The sequence below is a fragment of the Molossus molossus genome, unplaced genomic scaffold (genome assembly GCF_014108415.1).
Source record: "Molossus molossus isolate mMolMol1 unplaced genomic scaffold, mMolMol1.p scaffold_m16_p_1, whole genome shotgun sequence".
NCBI classification, from domain to species: domain Eukaryota; kingdom Metazoa; phylum Chordata; class Mammalia; order Chiroptera; family Molossidae; genus Molossus; species Molossus molossus.
Window position 1 is genome coordinate 215,528,326 of NW_023425344.1, and position 24,069 is coordinate 215,552,394.

The following is a 24,069-nucleotide window of genomic DNA, read 5'->3' on the forward strand; positions in this document are numbered from 1 at the left end:
TGAGCATAGACACTCCTACCTCCTAACATGAAATATTTAACACACCCACTCTTTGCCAGACACTGTATTAAGCGTTTATATTACATTAATTCATTGCAAAACAACCCTGTGATTAGTAAATTATCATGATTTCATAGATAAGGAGACAGGGCTTTAAAAGAGACAGGACTTTCCAAAGTCATAAAGTTTTGGAAAAAAGATTTAAACCTAGAACTGACTACAAAGTGTATATATATTCTTTCTACTCTTTGGAACAGATTCAGATAAGCTTAGAAGTTCTACAGGAGTTTCAAATGGGGTTAGGAATTTGGGGCATCATGAAATTTTAAGGTGTTATCCATACAGGTTATGCACATAGAATGATCTCTAGCTAGCTAGGACTTTGCTTTCCCTGAAGATATTAAAATGCTTACTTACAGTTGTTCCTGGCATTTCTATGATTAGCTTGTAATTTATGGAATCTGGTGATTTGGACCTAGAAATATGAGTGAAGCATACTATATTAACTGTTGAAGGAGGTAGAATGCTTTCTGTATTGTAATGTTGAGAAAGCAGACAGTTAACTGCCTCTTATTTGGAAGAAAATGGTAAGTGGTCAGCCAGGTGCCCTTGCTCATCAAAGACTTTCCGTTTATACCGTCCTGTAATATGAAAGTGATTGTAGATAAAAGAAGGACTTACTGTGTCATAGATTTCTTAGAAAAAGGAATTTTGTAAATTTTAATAATTAATTTTACATTGCTAATTATATTCTATGAGAAATCTTTGCCATATAGGTTATGAAAAGCCCCTTTTGCTTCTGATATTTTTTTAAAAAGCATTGAAAGCTATCTTCTTATTGCCTATTACAAAAATATCATATTTTATATTCAAAAGTATAAAAATAATTTAGAAAAATAATAAATTTAATAAAGTATCTATGTTATCTTCTAATCATGCTTGATTCTGTTTGAAATTGATTGGTGAAAGGGTTCCTGTTTAACAGAAAGGGTATGTTTTAAATTTTCTTTTCTGAATTGGATAGAAATGTCAAAAGTAGACTATATGAGAAAACATTTATTCATTTAAAAAGTGTCAAATCATTTATGTAAGTAATCAGCTTCACTTTTTTGGTCACTCCTTATATAAAGCCCTCCTATTTCTCATTTCTATCAAAATATGTTGTCACTGTTTAATAATTATGCCACACTAGTGTTGTTTTCATTGTATCTAATCTTAAAACTATTTGTTTTTGTGACTCCTCTATTCCTTTTTCTCTTTTCTTGTTTGTTTGTGTTATAGCTATAACAAGTCTTAAACATTTTATATTAGAATAGAAATAGAAAATATAAACTGATATAAGGATTTCAAATACAAACCCTTTGAAATATGAAATGGGCAGAAATAGAATTATGTTAAAAGTGGGATGAAATTCAGAAACAGCATACAAGGGGCAGTCATTGTGTTTGTTTTGGAGGGAGAGTGGGAATTCAATCTGGGAAAACTTGCAAGAAGTGGTGCCTGTAGGGTGTAAAGGATGACTAGAGATTTGCCCAACTGTTAAAAGGAAAAAGACTTTCTAACTAGAAAGAAAAGTAGTTTATGTGAAGGCTCAGAAGCCTGATCCAGAAGATTGTGTTTGTTGATGCCAGAATAGATAATATTGGTGGGGTGTAGGGGTTAGGGAGAAGAGACACTGGGAGGTGAGAACGGAGAAATAAACAAGCTAGAGTAAGGATCTTCTGAGTCCTGCTGAAGAATTTGGATTTTGTTATAGTATAAGTGATGGGAGACTAATTAAAGGGTGTTAAGCAGGGGAGGTGACTTGATGAAAAACTCTTGTAGAAGGATAGCTAGTACAGCACTTTGTAGATGTCATGGACCAGGGTGGTATAGGCAGCAAAACTGAAGGCAAGGGAGGCTAGTTTATTGATCATGAACATTTTTGGGGAATTTAATTTCAAACATATTTGGAAAGTAATATCATGAGGTATAAGAAAGAGAGGTTGTCTTTTCTACTTTAAAAGTAAATTAAAAAAATTAAAACCTTATTATTTTAGAATTTTCATCAAGATGTCACATTCTATAAATGACAGGTTACCCAGAACAAATTGTCTGAATCACTATAAAAAACTAATATACAGAGATGCTACAGTTATTTTTCTTCATATACTTTGGAGCTACTTTTTTAGGTACATGCAAATTTATTAAAATCTTCTTAAAGGATTACTCCTTTTATTATTATGTAGATTTCTTCTCTATTCCTATTACTAATGGCTTGCATTTTAAATTTATAAACTAACTATAGCAATATGTTAAACTAGCCTTCTTTCTTGTTAGTTTTTTGCCATGTGTGGGAATTTTGAAAATTTGATATTTTCATCTTTTGTATAGTTTTATTTTATATCACTTGTAAATGAAATATGCATTGCCTTTGTTGTATATTAAAAGGAATTTCTACAAATCACTTATATGTAAATTACTGTACAACTTATTTAAACTATAAATATAAACCTATTTAATCTTAATTTTCAGATCTTATTTATGAATCAAGTGGTTTTTATATAAAATAAGAATCATTTTTTTTCTTAATATTCAGTTAACTCAGAAATTTTACTTGAACTCTAATTACAAATTTCAAAGTTTGATTTTTTTTTTAAGGAGCATCAAACTCCTAATAATGCTGATTTACAAATCTAACAAAATCTTCCAAAAACTCACACTCCTGTAAATAGAATATATCTGACTTAAAAATTCAGTAAATCAAATTATCTTAAGTGTTTCAAACATTTAAAAAAGAAAATCAGTATATATAACACAGCTCATTAATTATAGAACCTTTGTATATATCCATGTAATTATAGTTTACACAAAAGTATCCCTAATGTAGTTTCAATTTACTTCTTTTCCTAAGACTAATATTCACTCACTATCCAAGGTAAACAGAAATACTTATCTTTGTCCTTCTGAAACTGAGTTAATAGCTTGGGATTCTTGATTGGAGATATGGGAATGCGACATAGGACTTTGGAATACTTTTCATGATGGATATCTTTTGTTAGCTCCTTCAGATCCATCCTTCTCTCTTCTCTACCCTGCTCTATACCCTGGGATACTGATCTATATGGACTCTATCAGTGGCTCCTGTGCCTTTTGGTTTTCAGGTTGGAGTGGGGTGGGCAATGGGCAGCCTCTGCAGGAAATCAAAGAAAGGGAGAGGAGTGAGACAAAGGTATTTATTTCCATGCCAGGTTGCCATATGCGGTTGTGTCCTTTAACAAAAAAGTCACCACTCTTTTCAAGACAACCCTTTCTAAACTCTTTTGGGTTTTTGGAACTACACTTGTTTCTCTTGCCTAGAGTGACTATATCTCTGCTACTACCCTAGGATTGGAACTATCTCTTTATTTCTCTACATCTTTACTTCTATAAATAATCCTTTTGTAAATAAACCCTCCTCAGGTTATCCTAAGCAGACTGTGTCACCTGTTTTTAGTTGGAATCCTAACTGTTATACAATCCAAAACCCAAGTCAGTGTAGTCAGATCATTCCTGCTTGGTTAGTAGGGCTTTCTGAACCCATCCATAGTTTTCACTGGGACTTAGCTAGTTATAATAGTCAGTTGTTTCCAACTCCCCACCCCCAATTATTATTATTATTATTATTATTATTATTATTATTATCATCATCATCAATTAGGGTTTGCTGTTCAGTGCCTTTCCCTGAGATGGTGAATCTCTTAAGCTTTACTTAAAATTTTTTTTTCATGGCCATAGTAATGACTTTTAAAAACTAACATGTAATTTCCAGTCTTAAGTTTTGGTATGTGTTGAGGGAATCCTGAACCCCTTATTTGGGCTGAAAATGGACTGCCATACATTTTTTCTTTTTCTAATAATTTATTGAAGTGAAATTCACATAACAAAATTAACCATTTTAAAGTAACAATTTATTGTCATTTAGTACATTCATAATGTTGTACAACTACCACCTCTATCTAGTTCCACACATTTTCATCACTCCAAAGTAAAACCTCTTACCATTAAGCAGTTTCTGTCCATTTTCCCACCCCTAGCCCCTGATAACCACCAATCTGCCTTCTGTCTCTGTGTGTTTATATCTTACACAATTTGTGACCTTTTTTTTTTTTTTTTATCCTCACCCGAGGACATTTTCCCATTTTTTTTGTTCAGGTAGAGTGGGAGGGAGAGAGAGGGACAGAGAGAGAGAGAGAAACATCGACGTGAAAGGAACACATCGAGCGGCTGCCACCCGCACGACCGACCAGGGCCGGGGACAAATTGCAACCGAGGTACGCGCCCTTAGTGGGAACCGAACCCGGGTATCTCAGGACCGCAGGTCGACGCTCTAACCGCTGAGCCAAACCGGCCAGGGCCAATTTGTGACCTTTTATGTCTGGCTTCTTTCTTGATATTTTTTATGTTCATCCACATTACATTAGTACTTCATTCCTTTCTGTGGACAATAATATTACATCTGATGGATAGGCCACAATTTGTATATATATTCATTTCTTGATGGATATTTGGGCTGTTCTTGCCTTTTGGCTATTGTGAAAAGTGCTGCTATACACCTACCTGTATGTGTATTTACTTGAGTACTTTGGAATATATACCGAAGAGTGTAATTGCAGGTCATGTGGTATATTTAACTTTTTGAGCAACTACCATACTGTTTTCCATAGCAGCTGAACCATTCTTCATTCCCACCAGCAATGTGCAAGCGTTCTGATCTCTCCACATCCTTGCCTACACTTATTTTCCTTTTTAAAATGTATTATAATTATCCTAGTGATTGTGAGAAATGGAATCTCAGTTTTAGTTATTATCTACATTTTCTTAGTGAGTAATTATGTTGAGCATCTTTTATGTTGGTTGGCTACTTGTATGTTTTTTGGAGAAATGTCTATTCAAATCCTTTGCCAATTTTTTAAGTTAGGTTGTCTTTTTGTTACTGAGTTGTAAGATTTCCTTATATATTCTGAATACTAGATCCTTATTAGATATATGATATGCAAAATTTTCTCTCATTTTCTAAGTTGTGTTTCCACTTTTTGTATAATGTCCTTTCATGCACAACATGTTTTAGTTTTGATGAAGTTCAGTTTATCTATTTTTTGTTGCTTATGGTTTTAATGTCATTTATAAGAATCCATTGCCAAATCCAAGCTCATGAACATATACCCTTTTTTTTTTTCTAAAAGTTTTGTGGTTTTAATGCATATATTTAGGTTATTAACCCATTTTGAGTTAATTTTTATATATGGTATGATGTAGACGTCCAAACTAATTCTTTTCCATGTGGATGTTCAGTTGTCTCAGCAACATTTGTTGGAGAAACTATTCTTTCCCCACTGAATGGTCTTGAACCCTTATAAATCAGTTTCACCATAGACATGTTTTTTGTCTCGAATCTCAATTCTGTTGCATTGGGCTATATCTCTATCCTACAGTAGTAGCAGACTATTTTGATTACTGTGGGGTGTTTTTTTTTTTTTTTAATTCTCACTCGAGGACATTTTTGCATTTATCTTCAGATAGAGCAGGAGGGAGAGAGGGAGGAAGAGAGAGAGAAACATAGATGTGAGAGGGACACATCAAGTGGTCACCGCCCACATAACCCCAACCGGGGCTGAGGACAAACTGCAACTGAGGTACATGCCCTTAGTGGGAACCGAACCCGGGACTCTCTGGTCCGTGGGCCAATGCTCTAACCACTAAACAAAACCAGCCAGGGCTGATTACTGTGGGTTTATAGTAAGTTTTGAAATTGTGAAATGTGAGTCTCTCAACTTTGTTTTTCTTTTTCAAGGTTGTTGTGGCTAATTGGGGCCTCTTGCAATTTTCTGTGAATTTGAGGGGCAAGTTTTCCATTTCTGCAAAACATGCTATTGTAATTTTGATAGAGATTGCATTGAATCTGTAAATGTCTTTGGGTAGTACTGACAGGTTATCTTAACAACATTGTCTTCTAATTCATGAACATGGAATATTTAGTTAGTTATTTAGGTTTTTAATTTCTCTCAGCACTGTTTTGTAGTTTTCAGAGTATAAGTATTTCACTCCCTTGGTCAAATTTATTTCTAGGTATTTTACTCTTTTTGATGCTAATAGAAATGAAATTGTTTTCTTAAAAAATTTTTTTTGGATTGTTTGTTGCTAATGTATAGAAATGCAACTGATTTTGGTGTGTTAATCTTGCAGTTTTACCGAATTCATTTGTTAATATTAGTGACCTTTTTATGAATTCTTTGGAATTTTCAATATAGAAGATCATGTAATCTATGAATAAAGATAGTTTTACTTTTTCTTTTCCAATTTGGATGCCTTTCATTTCCTTTTCTTGCCTGATTGCTCTTGTTACAACTTCTAGTACAATGTTGAACAGCATCCTTGTCTTGTTCTTGATCTTAGGGGGAAAGCTTTTAGCCTTTCACCATTGAGTATGGCGTTTGCTGTGGATTTTTGGCAAATTCCCTTAATCACGTTGAGGACATTTCCTTCTATTTCTAGTTCTCTGAGTGTTTTTATTATGAAAAGGTGTTGGATTTTGCCAAATGCTTTCTCTATGTCAGTTGAGCTGGTCATGTGTTTTTTTCTCTCTTTGTTCCATTAATGTGGTATAATTAATTTTTTAATGTTGAACCCCCCTTGTACTCCTGGGATAAATTCCACTTGCTTATAATATATAATCCTTTTAATATGCTGTTGAATTTGGTTTGCTAGTACTTTGTTGAGAGTTTTTGTATCTTTAATGATAAGGAATATTAGTCTGTAATTTTCTTGTGAATTTTTATTTGGCTTTGATATATTGGCCTTATAGAATAAGCTAGGAAGTGTGTCCCCTCCCCACTTTTATTTTTCGGAAGAGTTTGAAAGGATTGTTGCTAAATCTTTAAAGTTTGGTGGAATTCACCATTGAAGCAATTTGGTTCTGGACTTTTATTTTCTGAAAATTTTAAAATTACTGACATAATCTCTTGTTATAGGTCTGCTGAAATTTTCTGTTTCTTTTTTAATCAGTTTAGATAAATTGTGTGTTTCTAGGAATTTTTCTTATCATCTAGGTATGTAATTTGTTGGTGTACAATTATTTATAGTTAGTTTTTTGTTATTTGTATCTTTTGTCTTGTTTTCTTTGTCAATCTAGCTAAAGGTTGTCAATTTTGCTAATCTTTTCAAACTACCAAGTTTATTTTCATTGATTTTATTCCCTTTTGTTCTCCATTTCATTTATATTCACTGTAATCATTATTTCCTTCATTTTGCTAGCTTTCAGTTTAGTTTGGTCTTCTTTTTCTTATCCCTTAAGGTATAATATTAGGGTATAGATTTGAGGTTTTTCTTTTTTCTTAATGTAAGCATTAAATGCTGTAAATTTCCCTCTAAGTTCGGCCTTCTCTGTAACCCATGTTTTGTGTGTTGTATTTTCATTTTCATTTATCACTAAGTATTTTCTAATTTCCATATTTATATCTTCTTTGACCCATTGCTTGTTTTAAATGTATATTGTTTAATTTCCACATATTTATGAACTTTTCTATTTTCCTTCTTTTATTGATTTCTAGCTTCATTTCATTGTGGTCAGAGAGGATGGTTTGTATGATTTCAGTCTTAAGACTGTTACTGGAAAGGGGACCTCTCTTTGAGCAGGTCTGCCTAGGGCCAGCTGGTAGTGTGTGGGTTCTTGACTTCGTGCAGGAAAAATTTCACAACATGAGTCCAGGTGAATTTTAGAGGACGTTTATTAAAGTTGGAGACAATGAAACAAGAAAGGGCTGGGGAAATGAACCGAGGCTGGGCTGCTTTGGCTTGTTAAGAAGTCAGAGAAAAGGGGCCGTGGGGACAGGTTCAAGGGGTTTGTCTGGGATGAACTGCTGCTGCCCATTGCTGCCCCAGTTGCAAGCCTCGAGGGGTCCCTTAGAGTTTAGGAAATGCATGCCTCTAGGGAAAGAAGTGGTGGTGGTGGGGGGCACAGGCATGCTCCTGAGAAGGAGAGTGCACCCTGGGTCCTCTGTGTGAGGCTTTTATTTCTCTCTTGCGGGGTAAGAATCTTAGGGGAGTTATCAGGTGAGGGTTTCAACAGAATATTCATCAGTTTTCCAAGTGTGTTCCTTCAGGGTTGTGGTCTTTACTGGTTGGTCACTGTCAGGTCAGGTGTTGCCCACCTGGTTTGCTGCTTTTCTGGACCTGGAGCTGAAATACAATTGAGGCCTAAATGTTATTTCTAAGGAGGTGACCTTCTGTATCTGTTGTGACCTTCTGTATCTGTTGTAAATTGATCTGTCAGTTTGTTTGGCTCTCTGCCTCAATTTCCCTGTACCATTTGTCCTGGCTTACTGGCCTATCTCAAGACTTGTTTTCTGGCCTAACATATGCTCTGTCCAAGAGAGTGTTCCATGTGCATTATAAAAAAATGTGTATTCTCTCCCCAGCATTTCTTCTCAGGTTTTAGGCAATCTATTATATCTCTCAGCTGTATCTTTTTTCCCTAGACAGTGCTGAACGCCTGTGCCATTTCTTCAGGTAGCCTCTAGACAGGATAGAACAGACAAGCACAATAATGTGCTTATATCTGCTCTGTTCCTTCTGGAACCAGGGGTCATTGGTCACAGGAATGGTGGGCTGCTGAGCTGGGGAGGATATGGAGCTAGGGCAAATAAAAATGCCACAAAGTTGTCCTACCATTTTCTTGATACAGCAGACCCTTGGTTGCTGTAAACCTTTAGCTATTTTTCAGCGTTTGACAAAATTGGTTCTGACAGTTTTGCTTGTTTTCAGTGTTTCTGTGGAGGGATGGGAGTTTGGAGCTGCCTTCTCTACCATTTTCCTAATGTTCTGACCCCTCATTCACTTTTATAATTAATTCACTTATGTTTCCTTGACCACCAAATTTAATCACGTTCTAGGTAGTCTTATTCATGTTTCTATTACACTCTCCTGGTAGGTAGAGGTGACATTACCTTGGTCATATTTACCTTCCTTGAGCCATGACTTGCTCTTTAGAAATTGAAGATTGTCTCTTTTACTCCCCTATTTCCTCCCTCAGTGGGTTCTTATGAAGACCAAAGAAGAAGATGAACATGAAAATTATTTGTATACAATTACTCTGATTATATAATCTCTTGAGGTGAAAACTTATGAATGGCTTATTTTCTTTTGTCATTGAAATATGAGTTATCAAAAACTATGAAGTAGAAATAAGTTAAACTAGGAGCTCTGAATCTATTCTCTATTCTATATATTTTGTCAGCAAATTGCGGTTACAGCAGAACATGCCTATATTTTGCATCACTGCAGACTGAAATGCTTGCCCTTGAGCAAAGGAAGGACAAGGAAGCAAACTAAGGGAAAACTTACATCACCAAACTTCTTTCAGTCTTTTGTAATCAAATCTGAGTTTAAACATTGCCAATTACCTAGAGTATTAAAACATAAATTGATTAAAAAGCTGTATTCAGTTTTCAGCATCTTACCACTCTTAATTTTTGTTTTCTTTATGCTATGCTATTTTTAAAACATTAAATGTGAGATCTTTAGTTTCTTGTGTAGGTAGTATCTAAAATGTTTGTTCAGATTAGCCAACATGTGACCATTTTTTAAGTTTGCAGGATATATTGGTTTATACCAGCATAAAAGCTGATTTCCTCCTAATGTCTTAAGAATAACAAAATTCCATAAGCATTACAAAACTACAAATTGTCCAAGTTCTGGTAAGCCAGGGACTTCAATTTTGGTTTCTAGAACTAATAATTTTCTATGAGAAATTATCTCTGGTTTTCTGGCTAGTACTGAGAACCATTTTATTGTCTTAACTCTTCATAGAAAAATAAATAATGAAAACTCAAGGAGTTTTTATGCAAACATAGCTATTAAGGAGTGTTAAGTCTTTGTTCACTGTGAGAAAATAAATGTTTAGAAAATTCTTACTGTAAATGTGATTTTAACAATTTCCCAAAGCCAATAAAATAAGTATTTGGTCAGCTAATGAAAAATTCAGTCAGTGCAATTAAGCAGCTAATGTGAAGACATTAATCAGAATTTCAAAGCTACTGAGAACCACTTACTATCATCATGCAAGCTCAAATGTTTTTCACTCATCAATTCTCAGCTGTGTGCTTTCTTGACCAAGGTAAACTTCTTTAGGTGTAAGGATATTTCCAAACTATAGCCTCCTACTGTGTTCAGAAATGTTTTCTTGAGATATAGGTAGCATTTCCTTTTTAAAAAATTCATCCTCTGAGTCATGGAAAAAAACTTCTTTTTTAAGAGAGAAGTCAGGTACTTTGGCCTGTATCCAGAACTCTTTGCTAGAAAAAGATAGAGTCTCTATATGAAGGAATTCCAACATTATGTGTATTCTTTGTTTTTATTTGGAATAAATTTGGATACAAAATGGATTTCTTATAAGAAACACTTTACAATATGCACCCAGACATGAAGCTGAATAAATCTTCACTCATTCTTCTCTGTAACCACAGGACAAGAAGGGCATAAGGGGTACTTTCTAAAATTCCTTTATAAGCACATACTTTATGTTTTATGAATCAAGATCTTGAGTAATTATAGTGTTTTAATTATATTGTGCTAGAATGTGGCATTTACAAAGAGTAATTGGAAATATTTTTAAAAATGTGAATTATTATATGGGTTCTCTGAGTACAGTTGGAGAAAAATAATATAACTGAGTACATTTGGTGCCACTCAGCAATCATTTTGCACAAACCCATGGTTGGTTTCTCTCTTTTCCCACAGTGGCTTCCCCAGATCACCCCTTTCCCAAATCTTTCACTTCTAATGTTATTGGCACAATAACCTGGTTATTTATTTATTTATTTTGGTGCGTGCCCCTAGCAGGAACCAAACCCAGGACTCTCTGGTCCACAGGCCAACTCTCCAACTGCTGAGCCAAACCGGCCAGAGCCCTGGTTATTATTTAACAGGAAAGGAATAAAGGGAAAATTGGCTAATTTAATACTCCAGGTCTATTCCCTACCTAGGGGAAGGTTCTGGACAAGGGCAGTTTGAACACATGCCCAGTGAGGTCTGAGTGACATGAAAGGTGCCTACCTGTCTGTAACACCTGGGAGCTAGTCAGTAGCCAAAATAGGCATGGCCACTACAAGCATCTGTGCCAGGCTGCTTGCGGGGCTTCTATGCACTGCATTTCCCCACATGGCCTACAGCCATGTGGGACCCACACAGTGGACTAATGGACTTAATCCAGACTAATCCTAATATGGACACAGCTATACCATGGAGCAGACACTGTGGACTTTGGCTTTATTTCTAGCCTTGCTGAACCCACAACTGCCCCTCTTCCAGGACTGGACTGAGGGACATGGGACTTTACAACCCCAGAAATGTAATTTCACAGCAGTAAAAACCATTCTCTCATGAGGGCTTATGAATGTGCTTATTCCAGCTGCACCCCAAGAGCCTCCTGCCTAAGAGTATTGGAGGGATCTGGCCCCTTTATCCCTCTGGCAACACTACCTTCTCTCTTTCAGACTCAGCAACTAACCTTTTAACACACTACACAAAGAAAATATAGGTACGAATGTATTCCCTCAAAAGTCAACCCCAACTATGAACTTGTAAATGTTTGTACACATTGTTTTCTTTCTTGTTGTTAATGCTTTCCTGAGGATATTTTTCCATTGATTTGTAGATAGAGGGGAAAGGAGGGAGGGGGGAGAGAGAAAGAGAGAAATATTGATGCAAGAGAGAAATAACGATTGGTTGCCTCCTGCACGACCCCGACCGGGGCAGGGATGGAACCTGCAATCCAGGTATGTGCTCTTGCCGACACTAACTGCTGAGCCAAACCATCCTGAGCTGTTTGTACACATTGTTAACTCCTCTGTCCATCCTTAGAGGCAGAAGGGCCTAACCTGTATCTGAAGCTACTCCTACCATCTGTGTTGTGTGGTCTGCTTTGACCTTCAACTCAGAGATATTATACCATCAAGTCTCCACCTCTTTTTCTGATCATCTTTGTTAGATCTTTAATTTACCACATGAACATACTAAAAATTTCCATCTTGCAACAACTACTTCATCCTAAATCTTGCTTTAAATACTGCCCTTTCTCCCATATTCACCAATATACTTTTGAAAGTTTTATGCTTGCTATCTTCAGTACCTTATTTCTGATTTATTCCCCAAACCTAGTCCATTTTGGCTATTATTTAGAATCTGATTTTGCTAATTCACCATTGACTTACCTGTTACAAAGTTTGGTGGGTTATCATGTAGTCCTTGTCTTATATTTATCTCTCTGCCAAACCACTTTCTTTTCACAAACTGTATTTTTCCTTTGCTTTGTGACACTACTTAGTTTTCTTTCATCCTCTCTGACCTCTCCTTTTAAATCTTTTTTGGCTAACTCTGTCCCTCTGCTAAAGTTGTTATTATGTATGATCCTTCTTTGATCTTTTGGTCCCACTTACTATTGATTACCTATTATTTACTAGGCTCTGTCTTAGGCACTTCTTGTATATTGTTCTTGACAATTTGTGTTAACTTATATTAAGTCATATAACTTTCTTTAAACAATTTTTTTTCTTTATTAATTTAGAGAGAGAGGAAGGGAGAGGAAGAGAGAGATAGAAACATGATGAGAGACAACATCGATTGGCTGTCTCCTGAATGCCCCACACTGGGGATTTGACCCATAACCTGGGCATATGTCCTGACTGGGAATCAAACTGGTGACCTCTTGGTACATGGGTTGATGCTCAACCACTGAGCCACACTGGCTGGGCGAGTCATATAACTTTCTTGAGTTCACTCTTAAGGGAGTGGTCAGGATTTAACACCATATATGTTTTATTCTAAAGCTATATTATATTAATTTTCAAACTTTTAAAAGAAACATAAAATTTCTAAAATACATCTTTCTAGGACCCCAAAAGATGAAAGCATAACTAATCTGTTACAATGGGGGTGACAGGTCCAGTTTAGCCTCCTCTCCATTCTGCCCTCATGATGCTCTAAAGGCACTTACTTAGAACTGAGAAAGGCAATTTAAAAGGTAAAGTGATTTATATTAAATCCCAAGTCTATATTTATTTGTTTTAAACTCAAATTTCCAGCTGGATCCTGGAAATTTCTATATTTTTCTACCTGTGTACCTGACAAATACCTCTGTTACTTATGTTAAAAAGGGAACTACCTTCTTTTGTGTCTTTATGAAAACTGTTCTAACTATTATACATTCTGTTGTGAAATTTTCTAACCCAGCCAGTCTTCTATGTCTGAGATTTGGGACTTGTGAAAGATTTTTTTCTTGCTGCTGTCTCTCATATAATTAGACAATTAAGGTCCTTAGGGTCATAACCCATAGAGACATTCATAATCATTTTCTGTAACTCTTTTTACTCTCTCTTTCTCCAATCTGTCTTTCATACAAATATTTAAAAAATTCAGCTTAGATTGCATTACTTACCCAGTAACATTTTTCATGAGCCCTCATTATTTATTTAAAAAAATATTAAGGCATACAGGGCCCTTTAAATTTGACACTCAGAATACACCATATTCTCTCAGGCTCCAGACATTTTGTATACTTTTCCTGTTTCTAGATACCCTCCTTGCCTGTCTATCTATCGACAAATTATTGTTCTCCCTTCATATATCAAATCATGCTGTTGCCAGAGGAAAAGGGGACCAGATGCCTCTGACACAACATCTTTAGAAAATGAATTTTTTAAGACTTGTACAGGAGAATGGATGTTTTTGTTGTTGTTGTTGTTGATCCTAACCTGAGGATATTTTTTCCATTGATTTTTTAGATAGAGTGGGAGTGGAAGGGAGGCAAGGGGAGACAGAAAGAGATAGAAAAACAGAGAAACATCGATGTGAGAGAGACCCATCAACTGGTTGCCTCCCGCATGACCCCGACCAGGGCCAATGGTTGAACCTGCAGCCCAGGTACTTGCCCTTGAGAGAATGGATGGTTTTTATTGGCATGGAATTATACTTTGGGGGTTGTAAAATCCCATGTCCCTCAGTCCAGTCCTGGAAGAAGGGCAGTTGGAGGTTTAACAAAGCCAGAAATAAAGCCAAAGTCCAGAATTTTCATTTCATGGTGTAGTTGTGTCCAGATTAGGATTAGTCAAGATTTAGTGCATTAATCTATTCGATGGGTCCCCACATGGCTGTGGGCCATACGGTGAGTGCAGGGCATTAGAGCCCCACAAGCCAGGATTCTGGCTGTACTGGCGAGAGAGAGAGAGAGAGAGAGAGAGTGGAAGAGTTGTTTCCTTGGTCTAGGAGATTAAATATTCAGATTTCTCATGTTTATGGTGGCCATGCCTGTTCTGGTCACTGACTTGCTTCCAAGTATGATGGACAGGTAGGCACTCAGACCTCACTGGGCATGCATCTAAATTGCCTTTGTCCACACCCTTTCCCTACATGGGGAATAGACCTGGAGCATTAAATTAGCTAATTTTCCCTTTACTCATTTTTTGTTAAATAATAACCAGGTTATTGCACCGGTAGTACTACACTGTTTTCTGCAAACACTCTCCTGACTTCTTCATATGTCTCTTCAGAAGAGAATAAGTTCTCTTATTTTTAAAAATTGCTTATTTTCATGTCTTTTTTTACACTAGACTTTGAGTTCCTTGGGAACAGAGACTATCATCTCATCTGATACCTAGCCACAATACTGGTACATAGTAAGTGTTTAAGATATGTTCATTGAATAAATCGATTCTTTCTAAGAAGATAAAATATTTTAATCTATCTGGATTTCAGCTGCTTTATCTGTTTATGAGGCAGTGGGATAAGATGATTTTTTTTCTTCTTAAAGTAGACCCTTTAACATTTGTAATATTGGTTTGGTGATGATGAACTCCTTTAGCTTTTTCTTGTCTAGGGAAGCTCTTTATTTCTCCTTCATCTTTTAAAAAAATTTTCTTTATTGTTGAAAGTATTACAGATGTCTCCTCCCTTTCCCCTTATTGATCGGCCCCTGCTCCCACCCCATTGTCATCACACTATTGTCTGTGTCCATGGGTTATGCATATATGCACATAAGTTCTTTGGCTAACGTCATCCGTTCCCTCTGAGGTTCCTCTTGCTAAAATAGTCTTGACTATAGGCCCTTGCTTTTCTCACTTTTACTATTTTGTGCCAGTTCCTTCTGGCCTGGAAATTTTTTGTTGAGAAATCAGCTGACAGTCTTATGGGAAGCTAGCTGCCTTGTAGGTAACTGTCTTTCTCTTGCTGCTTTTAAGATTCTCTCTGTCTTAACCTTTGCCATTTTAATTATAATATGTCTTGGTGTGGGCTTGGAATAAAATGATTTCATTATAATGTTCCCTTTCAGTTTTAAGATTCTAAGTTACTTCCCTTATTGTACTGTGTATACTGTCTTTATCTACTGTTCTAATTTATTTAAAAAAAATATTTAAAATTTATTTTCAGTAATCACATGTAGGATTAATCTGAAGTGTTTCTTTAAGGATAGTTTTCTCCTTGGTATTTATTAGATATCATTTCAAACAAAATCCTATCTTTTAGTTCCATAAAACATTAGTTTTTATAAATGGAGGCCATTAGGAACAAAATATATAAAAATAACCTTAGTTTGGATTATGATTCTTTTTTTTACTTTTGTTAACTTACTGCGGCAGATTCACCCAAAAGCATGATCTAGAAATAAGGAACTATATAGCTTATTTTAGGAACTTGCAAATATTTTTCTACCAAAAGGTAGAATTCAAGAAAACAGTGGGGTTTTTTCTTTCCTTTATCTTTTTAAAGTAATGAAATAAGAAATGTAGGTTTAAATTAAACTTTTAAAACTTATGACTTTCAAAACAAGTCACATGTAAATGATTAGAATGTGTTTTAATTAAAACATTACAGCATGTGCAGAGTCATAATGCATTGCCAAAAAATATAGTCTGGAAGCAAAATAGAATACTGCTGAAAATAATGCTATAATTTTTTAAATAAGAGGAAAGAAAATATTTTCTTTACACATGAAGTTTTGGGTTCAAATGGTATGTAACCAACTAACTGACTAGTCTATTAAAGAATTCTGTTTTAGAAAAGGTTCATTTTGTGATTAAATTGATTGCATTAGCACATTACTTATGATAATGGGCATAGATCTCGCCTCCCCCCACACCCTCCCAAAGTGATGCTGTGGTTTTCCTTTTGGAAGAGAGTGCAAGTTTTCTGTGGGCTTAAGTATTAAAAATGCTTCTTAAAAACTTGAAATTGTTATGCATTAAACCAGAACTCTTCTAGCTTTTTTATATTTTATTGCTTATAATCACTCGTTCCTTGAGTGGATATTTTACGAACTTGTTTCTACTTGCTGGAAAATAGAATTTTCCATAATTAGAAGAAAACATCAGTCATTTTATCTACTTGACTTTGTCTTTGCTTGTTATTGTTTGCTTTAGAGATTTATATAAGTTATTGACATGATTCAGATTCCAGTGTGTAAAATAGAGCTTTTGAGAAGGTGCTTTGAATGGAAAAATAAATATCTTACAAAATATCTAGCTTTGGGTGTGCCCAGTTCTGTTTGAATTGCTTGTTTTTCTTTGCATTCACAGCTATATTCCATTGTAGTATGTCTTTTTGAGGATAAAATGGGTTAACACACTGAGAGTTGAGCTATGAGACAGGATGGTAAAATATCAAAGCAATTTTTAAATATATCTATTAAAGAAAATGCTCATATCTATCATTTAAATAAGGTTATATTTTACACTATACATTACACCCCATCTCACTGTCATTTTTATAGGCAACTTCTAATTTCCAGGAAACTTTCCCATCCTCCTCAGTGATGATGTACAACTTGTGTTCCATTCAGTCCTCTGCCATCTTCCTCCACAGCTTCATAATTTATGGTGATAATTCTTTATATCCTTTGTGTTTTTATGTGCCATCTATTATACTGGCCATTCTCTAGGTCTGTAGTTTAAATACCCAGAATCTTGATTTACTTTTAAAATTGTATATTCACTGCTTCAAGTTAGGATGATTTTTTTTTTTTTTAAGTGATGGCTGTTTAGTGAGTAGATATTTATCTTGCTATCAAGAAACTTATCTAACAGGGAATGAATAACATAAATAGCCATGGTACTTACAAGAGAGGTAGAGATAAAGTACTATGTAAATTCAGAGGAGGAAAGGAATAATTCTACATGGGCAATCCAGAGGAGGTAGCATCTAAAATATTTTTTTTTTTTTTATCCTCACCCGAGGATATTTTTCCATTTTTTGTACAGCTAGAGTGGGAGGGAGAGAGAGAGAGAAACATCGACGTGAAGGGACACATCGAGTGGCTGCCACCCGTACGACCAACCAGGGCTGGGGACAAACTGCAACCGAAGTACGTGCCCTTAGCGGGAACCGAACCCGGGTCTCTCCGGACCGCAGGCCGATGCTTTAACCGCTGAGCCAAACTGGCCAGGACGCATCTAAAATATTTTTAAATATTTCAAACATAGAGGAATACAGAGAGTAATATAAAAAAGTAATATTATAATTCTGCCACTCAGAATTAACAGATATTATTTTCAAAAGTCAAAAGGTAACATCTCTCTTTCAAAACAAAACAAAGGCTGTAGAATGCTTAATCTTAGTCTTTCCCCCCTACAATTTTCTTGTTGTTTTTGTTACTAATGTATGGTGGTGGTGGTGGTATGTTTTTAGCTCATCTTTGCTCCTTGTATTCTATTTTTTCCATTGGGGTTCAATTTCCTTCTTGCTGAAATACCTCCTTTAGTGTAATGGTTCTTTTACACTTTCTGTCTTTTAGCTCTGCTAAATTCTTTCTGTTTTTCCTCGCATATATCTTTCAATTCACTAATTTCAACTGCTAAACCTGTCCATTGAGATTTTTATTCCCAGAATCGCTGTCTGATTTTTTTAAAAATGAAAATGCCTGTTCTTTTTATATTGTCTTTTTCTTGCCTTATGGCATCTGTTTCTTTCTGCATAACTTTGACTTCCCCAAAACTTAACTACAGTCCTTCAGTATCTGCAAGGGATAGTTCTGTGACCCCTCTGCAGATACCCAAATTTGTGGGCACTCAAGTCCTTGTATAAGATGGTGTAGGACAATTCATACAGTTGGCCATTCACATTCACAGATTCCCATCATCAGTTGGTTTAATCCATGGATGCAAAACCCAGGGATAGGAGGGACAACTGTACATTTATTGAAAACAATCCACATATAAGTGCATCTGCGTAGTTCAAACCTGTGTTGTCTAAGGGTCAACTTCATACTTCTTTTGATGTTTGCATTCAGATTCTCTTATTTATGGGAAGTCTTAGGTTAAGCATTCTACAGGCTTTTGTTTTGTTTTGTTTTTGTTAAAGGTTCTGGGTGTGTTGTCTTGCCATTAGTTGTGTCTTTTGAGTCTTTCATAAGTGAGGCTCACTTCATTTTTGAAAAATCTATGAACCTCTTTTTAGTAGGAGTTGTTTTCCCATGAGCCTTGGATTGTGAAGGCATGTTGATACAAAGATTCATGTTTGCTTCTGCCAAACTCCTATTAGCTTCAGTGAATCTGGACTGATTGTTAATTTATTGGAGGTGGAACAGGCTTGGGTATTGTGATTTATTATGTATGATGTTTTTTCTACCCATGCCCCTAGACTTTCTTGTGACTGTCTCTAGGCAAGTGAGCAAAATTTTCCTACAGGTTGTTTTACAGATGGGACAGCATTTTGTAGATCCAGGTTAATATGCAGGGAGCTGCCCGGCCAGTGTGGCTCAGTGGTTAAGCATCGACCCATACACCAAAAGGTTGCCAGTTCGATTCCCGGTCAGGACATATGCCCAAGTTGTGGGCCTGATCCCCAGTGGGAGGCCTTTAGCCTCTTCTCATGTTCTGATTTTGAGTTCCTGTATAATTTCTGGCACCTGAGAGTTTTCTTTTCAGCTTACTTGTTTATTTTATTGTTTTTGTTTGTTGTAATATATATAGTATTTTGTGTTGCATGGGTATGCTTTTCATGTCTCTGTTAAAATTGAGGGGTTGACATTTGAACCAAGGCTGCGCAAGATAGGCAATTGTGAGGACATTCTAAGATAATGAAACACCATAAGCAAAGATATGGAGTGAGTAGTTATAACGCTTTCATAGGGAATAGCTGAAAACCTCATGGTTGACTTTGGCTTAAGTTTAGTATACATGGAAGTGACTAATGGGAAATATGCTTGGAAAGGTGGGTTGGAATCAAGTCCAGCAGACCTTGAATGGTAGGCTAAAGAATTTAGATTTTATTCTACATACAGCAAGGAGCCAATGGATGTCTATTTGAGAGTGAGGTAGAGCTTTGCCTTAAGAAGATTAATTTAGTAACTATGAGTAGGTTGGAATAGAGAGAATATACTGTACATAGGGAGACCAGTTAAGAGACAGTTAACAGTAGTCCATGAAAGAGGTAATAAAGAGCTGAAATAGGCAACAGTAGTGGCAAGGAAGATAATGTGATTTAGATGTTTCTAGAGAGACAGTGTGATGTAGGTTTCTCTTTGGTATGCAGAAGAAAGAGGATTCTAAGATGATCCTAGGACTACATTGAAATTATTAAGAGAAATTACGAGACACAAAGAGGGGTAGGTTTGTAAAGGAAGATGAGTTCAGTTATGAAAATATTAAATTTGCAGTTCCAGTGGGGGACCCAAGCAGATAAAAATACTGGGCTATAACTAAGATGGGCAAAAGGGCAAAAAATAGAATTGTAGGGTTTAGTAGAACAGAAGTGATAAATGAAGCCATACATTTCAGAGACAGAGTCAAGAATAGGAGGAGGTAAATCAAGAAGAAAACTAGTAATTAGGGAGCAGGTAGAGAAAGAAAAATTTGGGGAATCATTTGTCAAAGGGTAGAACTGTGACCCAAATTATAGGCACTGTTAAGGAAGCCAGAGGCTAAGAGCATTTCACAGCTGGAGGCTGTCTCCAAATGCAGAGAGGTGAAGTAAGGTGAGGACAGAGAAATGACCATTTAATGGTGATGGGAGTCATAATATTAATTATGAGGATTAAGAGGAAAGAAAGACCGTGAGAGTGGAAATAATGTAGCATTTTAACTTTTGAAATAAAATATACTAGGGTATGCATAGCATTTGTGAAATATAGATCTGTACGTACATGTTTGTGTATATATAAATGTATTATATATGGATATGTAAATATGACCGATGTCACCCCAATAAATTAGATTTTTTTTAAAAAAAGGCCTTATAGGACATGTTAAGAACTGTGAAATTTATTCACAGGGCAATGGAGAGCCATTGGAAAGTGATTGTTAGGAACCTGATCATATGAATAAGCTACCTACTTGGGTGCATCATGGATTGGAGAAAAGCGGGAGTTGTTTATAGAGAGACTCCTTATGATAGTGATTTGCAACCTTTTTCATCTCATGGCACACATTAACTACTAAAATTCTGCAGCACGCCATAAGATCTATTTTTGCCATTCTGACCAAAAAATAGGTATAATTTTGATTCATTCACACTGAAGAGTGTGTTCAGGTGTACGCATACGGATATCCCCTCTCAATACCTCATACACTCCCTTTCCCTGGACTTGCAAAGGAGGTGGAAGCATAAGGGGCTTGGAAAAGAGTTAGAACCTGCTTCCTGACCCCTTCTTCACCCTTTTTAATAATAATAGCACAGACAGGGACAGAAAACTTATTAAATTTCTTCATCTATGCTCCAAGGGGCTTAGTTTTGATATATATATAGCAGTAGTGTTTCTTATAGCAGAAGAACAAAAGAAACAATCCAAATACCCTTTGACAAGTGAATGGACTGTTATTACTTATATAGAATACTATATAGCAGTGAAACAAAGGAGCTATAGCTACATATATGTGTTAACATTACCAAATCTCATAATGCCGTTTAAACAGACAAGTGACAGAAAATATGTAGAACATGTTCCATTTATATAAAGTTCTGGACATATAAAACTAAACATGTATATAGATATGACCAAACTGTAAAGAAAAGCAGGAAATGATAATCACCACATTTAGGGTGAGTGAATCTCTGATATGAAGTGGGACCACAGTTGGGGGGGAGAGACATGAACACAGGGAGCTTCAATAGCATTGGTTATGCTCCATCTCCTAAATCCATGACTGGAATTCAAAATACAGGACTTGAAGGAGTACAGGAGGGAGAAGCAATGAGAAAGTAAATGATTCAGCACTGGTTTTATTACTATTCTCTGTATACTATATATTTTCTCTATGTATGAAATATTTCATTAATAAAAAAGTAGTGCACAGAGCATAGCCACAGCTGCAGCTGTCATTATCCAGTTAGTAATCTGCATGGCAACACTGTTTGAACCATTCTTTTTTTTTTTTATCCTCACCCGAGGATATTTTTCCATTTTTTGTACAGATAGAGAGGGAGGGAGAGAGAGGAAGGGAGAGAGAGATAGAAACATCGACGTGAAGGGACACATCGAGTGGCTGCCACCCGCACGATCAACCAGGGCCGGGGACAAACTGCAACCGAAGTACGTGCCCTTAGCGGGAACCGAACCCGGGTCTCTCCAGACCGCAGGCCGACGCTCTAACCACTGAGCCAAACCGGCCAGGGCATGAACCATTCTTAATTGGCCTTGGTTTCACCGAATATTACTACTGATAGCTACTATGATTCCATTAGCAAGCGTAAGTGTTGATCAGTGGTTAAAAAGGTGACCTACCAAAGCAGCAAAAACAAAGTGGCAAATAAAAATCAGTTAAGCGATCAATAAAACCTCAGCCAAGGCCCTGATAATCTGGAATTTTTTCCCTAAAATAACACTGCAAATTTCTATGTCCTTACTGGAATGAAACATACTGAGCTCTCTGTGGCTAATATTAAGGGAACAGCCTAGATGGAGAAACAAAATTCAATTCTTCTCTCTGTTCAATGGTAGTTAGTCAAGCGCCCTCCAAAGTCTACAAAAGGAAAACTCTCCCCATTGGTGTAGTTTTCTGTTAACAGCAAACTCTCTAACTTAAATGTAAACAACTTCAGTCTTCTATCCTGTATCATTTCCCATCTTTCCCTGTATCACATAAATACATAAAGACATGGTTTAGTAGAAAGGACAGAGATTTTGGAAACATATACATTTGAGTTTGAATCTCTTTTTGGACAATTATTAACATTATGATATGGAAAGTGCTTTTATTTTTGAAGCCTCAGTTTCCTTATCCGTAAAAGTGAGCTGATACCTCATAGTATTTTTTAGAAGATTAAACAAGAAAAGGGTATGTAAAGCGCATGGCATAGAACAGAAATTTGATTAAGTGTAGTGTGTCTGTCCACCCTACATACTCTCTTTGATACTATTCATACAAAATATTTTTTCACAATGAATAGGCCTTTCATAGCCCAAACTTCCAAAGTGTTTTACCTTCTGCTAATTAGTATGTACCTCTCCTTTCCCAACTCTGTGACCTTCCTGTCTATTCCCACATCTATTCCAACAATAATAATGGTGCCCTCTCTGTTCTGCATTTCACTGTTCCCCAAATATGAAGATCTAACTGGAGGTTATGTTTTTGTTTTTAATTAGACAAAATATAAGGAATAAACCTGTTTGTTAATCTTTTATCACAGGGTAACAGAACACCCCAAGGACACAAACACGTACTTACTAAAAAACCAAAGAAAATTTACATACATACATATACATATATAATACATTTATATATACACAAACACATATGTACAGAAAGTATCCTTCTTTTGGTACTTTCTGCCTACATCTCTAGCCTCATCCTAGCTGGAGCCCACTTCCTCCTTTATTCTCAGAATGTGCCATGGCTTCTTGTTGCTTCTCATCTTTCCCTCTGCTGGATCTCTGCTCTACTCTTCTTGCTCTTCCTCATCCTTTGGGTCTAAACTTAACTGTTATTTCCTCAGGGAGACCTTTTCTAAACTTGCTCATGTTGCCTTACCTTTTTAATCCAAATTCGTAGAGCCCTGACTTTATTATATTCATTATTTTAACTTTCCCCCCCCCTGTTGAATTATAAGGTCCATGAAAACATGGACTCTTTGCTCTGTTTTATTCTCAGGGTTGCTTCAATACCTGGCACATACTAGGCACTCATTAATTTTTCTTTTTCTTTTGAAGAATGAATGAGCTGCATACATATGAATTTCTGCATTTTGCCTCTTCAACCCTTGGGGAAAAATTACTCATCATGCCTTTATAAAGGTATAATGAAATGTCCGGTTGGTGTGACTCAATGGATTGAGTTTTCCCATGGATTGTGAGGTTCTGGTTGGATTCCCGGTTGGCGTGCAAGCCCGGCTTCTGCTCAATTCCCAGAAGGATAATCGATAATTTTCTTTCACATTGATGTTTCTCTCTCTCTCTCCCCCTTCCTCTCTCTCTAAAAGAAATCAATCAAAATATATTTTTAAAAAATATAATGAAACTTTTGGGCATCATTCAGTTATTAGCATGGACTTCACTGTCAAAAGTTACATTAGCCTTGGCTGGTTTGGCTCCGTGGTTAGAGCATCTGCCTGTGAACCAGTGACTTGCGGGTTTGATTCCGTTCAAGGGCATGTACCTTGGTTGTGGTTAGTCCCCGGCCAGGCCATTCCAGAGACAACCAGTCGATGTGGCTCTATCACATCAATGTTTCTCTCTGTTTCTCTCTATCTCTCTCTCCCTCCCTCTCACTCTGTCTGATGATAAATGGAAAAATAACCTCAGGTGAGGAATGAAAAAAAAGTTACATTAGACAAACCAGAATCAGGCACTCAATTTTTACTTTTTTTTATTATTATTATTTTAATCCTCACCCGAGGATATTTTTCTATTTATCTTCAGATAGAGTGGGAGGGAGGGAGGGAGGGAGGGAGGGAGGGAGGGAGGGAGGGAGGGAGAGAAACATCGACATGAGAGGGATACATCCACTAGTTGCCTCCCGTATGACCCTAACCAGGGTCAGGGACGAACCGCAAACGAGGCTTTTGCCCTTGACCGGAATTGAACCCTTAATTCATTGGTCCGCAGGCTGATGCTCTAACTGCTGAGCCAAA

The 24,069-nt window shown here is 36.3% G+C and overlaps 1 protein-coding gene across 2 annotated transcripts in view; it reads left to right on the forward strand.

The window, feature by feature from the left end:
* The window catches only part of MNAT1 (MNAT1 component of CDK activating kinase), a 232,655-nt gene that overhangs the window by 198,107 nt on the left and 10,479 nt on the right, over positions 1–24,069 (forward strand). The window contains exons 8-9 of one of the 2 annotated variants that reach the window (XR_004961492.1): positions 14,622–14,687; positions 16,778–16,870. The exons of the other annotated variant lie outside the window; for it this stretch is intronic. The gene's annotated coding sequence lies outside the window, so the exon portion shown is untranslated. Of the gene's footprint in view, positions 1–14,621; positions 14,688–16,777; positions 16,871–24,069 lie in introns of those variants that run through there. 2 annotated transcript variants of the gene reach the window in all.